This window comes from Mauremys reevesii, linkage group 6 (genome assembly GCF_016161935.1).
Source record: "Mauremys reevesii isolate NIE-2019 linkage group 6, ASM1616193v1, whole genome shotgun sequence".
In the NCBI taxonomy this organism is placed as follows: domain Eukaryota; kingdom Metazoa; phylum Chordata; order Testudines; family Geoemydidae; genus Mauremys; species Mauremys reevesii.
Genome location: NC_052628.1, coordinates 74,700,706 through 74,702,608, shown reverse-complemented (window position 1 = coordinate 74,702,608; position 1,903 = coordinate 74,700,706).

Below are 1,903 nucleotides of genomic sequence, written 5' to 3'. Positions count from 1 at the left end.
CACATGCCCATAAAATTTTATATCACACTATCATGTGAATTCTCTCTGATCAGTGTGAATTTAATACAGGTTTAACCTCCTCCATGCATACAGACATCCATCCCTTTGTTTTAGAAAGAAAGCCAGATGATGGATTATAAGAAAAATTTAACACTTGGGTTCATGTGGTTTCCCCCCCCCCCCCCCCAGCTCTGTTCATAGTCTACATGCAGTGATTGGTACTATATAAACATCAAATCTAGCTGGCTTTTGTTTAAACAGTGCCTTGTGTGAGCCAGAATCTAGGGTGCTTAAATATCAGTGTTCTGAGAACATAGGTTTGGTCCTTAACACCAGGCAGCTGGGGATATAAATATTAATGTATAATTTTTTTGATTCCTAAGGTATTTTCCAGGACACCCATCACATGAGATCAGATCTGACCAGCACAGTTTGAATCAGACTCAAAATCCTGCCCACAGCACACTTCATAATCTTAAGTCGTTAGTGTTGTTAATGCAAACAAATAGCCATATCTGATAGGAACCATTTGCAGCTAGCAGAGCAAATATCAGCAAGGAAAGGGTCACTTCTTTTATACTCACAGTTCATTTCTGTCAATAACTTACTACTGCCTCAGCCCTCCTGAAAGGTCTGTCCAACAGCTTTTTGCAAACATTGAATTTTACGTGCTCTACAATGCTATGATTGTTCCATCTTATAAAAAGTCACCAAGATGTAAACTGCAGCTTATGGTATTTATTTAGCTTGTAGTTGTCTAGCAGAGTAGCACTTATCCTTTTGGGATCATTGGTTATTTTTGTAAATCTCAGGGGATTATTTTTTATGTTGAGCCTGCAGGGCTCTTTGTTTGAATTCACTCTCTTCCGACTTTGCCTGCCTTGCACTACAGCTTGCACTGTTTTAATTTAAAACTTTCTGTTCACGCAACATGTTGAAAGGTAACGTAGATTAGAATACACTTTGAAGTGGAAAATGAAAAGAAAGATCTTTATACAAGGAGGTAATTTTGCAGAGCCTAAAAACTACTAGTGGACTGTGTAGCTAATGTTTTATATTCTAACTCTACCACAGAATGATAGGTAGGCAATGCTTGCCCCGTATTGGCTCAGTGGTAAATGGTTTCACTTCATTAGGCGAGATTCCTTTATTCCAAGCTCTGCAAGCCAAAGAAAAAGTCAGTCCTCAATCACTATGGAGATTTTTTTTTTCCTCCTTGTTCTTCATTCACTCTGTGAAAAATAAGTCTGTTTGAGAGCACACAGCAGTGTAATTGACTCTATGGAGCAGCTGTCATAGGGGGTTTGCTATAAGAAATCATATTAGCCTTCCTTTTAAACTTGCTGAAGGTAATAAGTCATTCCTGACATTGACAATTCATACAATAAAATGTCTCTGTTCAGAAAGCAACACTGAGCATGACAAATAATTAATATTGAACATGTAAATGAGACAAATGAGGTCCATTTTTAAAGGTGACCTCCAAAGAAATAAGAAATGGGCTTGTGGCCCTTTTTCCCCCCTTTTACTACTTTCTGGCGTATAACAAAGGTCCTAAAAATTTGGGGGCAGAAGGTTTTTTAATAGGACTTTTTTTTTTTTGCCTGCTTGATTTTTCCAGTAGAAATGGATATCTTGTCTTCCTCAGCAAATATCATGACTGGGAATTATAATAGAGCACAAGAAAACTTACGGAAATGGCTACCTAGCAAGAGATGAGAGTGACAGCTGGGCAACTGAGAGGGGAATAGATATTTAGTCAAACTCTGCATTTTTTTTGTATGTGCATGTGTTTGCTAACACCTACAGTTAAGGTACAATTTAGTAGAGCTGATCAGGAAATCTTGGATTAAATGTTTTTTTCATAGGAAAATGTTGACTATTGAAAATTGTGGGTGTTTGT